The sequence below is a fragment of the Nestor notabilis genome, unplaced genomic scaffold (assembly GCF_000696875.1).
Source record: "Nestor notabilis isolate BGI_N333 unplaced genomic scaffold, ASM69687v1 scaffold12545, whole genome shotgun sequence".
NCBI classification, from domain to species: domain Eukaryota; kingdom Metazoa; phylum Chordata; class Aves; order Psittaciformes; family Psittacidae; genus Nestor; species Nestor notabilis.
In genome coordinates this window covers 1376-1828 of record NW_009927941.1, presented here as the reverse complement: position 1 = coordinate 1828, position 453 = coordinate 1376, and positions in this window count along the sequence as shown.

Here is a 453-nt window from a genome sequence, read left to right as displayed (position 1 = left end):
CTAAGAAGCAGAAGGACTCCCTTTCCTCCTCAGTTTACCAGCACAGGGGGAGAGGGGATGCACCGAATGAGTGATCCAGGGAGGAAAAAGGGATTTGGGAATGTTTAGTGCAGATGAGAGGAAGACCAAGGACTGAACCAGAGCCTCTTGCACTGCTTTGCTTAACGGGAATATTTGCATTGAGCAGCTCGGAAGGGGGCTGCAGCCGCCCGGCACAGGGGAGGTGCGATGCTGAGCTGCACAAGGCAGAGGAGGAGACGGGGACAGCGCTGACCATGACAGCTCAGCCCTAGGAGACAGCGAAGGGTTGAACAGACCATTAGAGACAAGTGTCAGGGCTGCCCGTGCTCCTGCAGAGCTCCCCGAAGGGATGGAGCCAGGCTGGGGCTGGAACAACACTGGGCACAGCCGGCCTGGGCACAGCCAGGGGCTGGCGCGCCCCCACACGCTGCG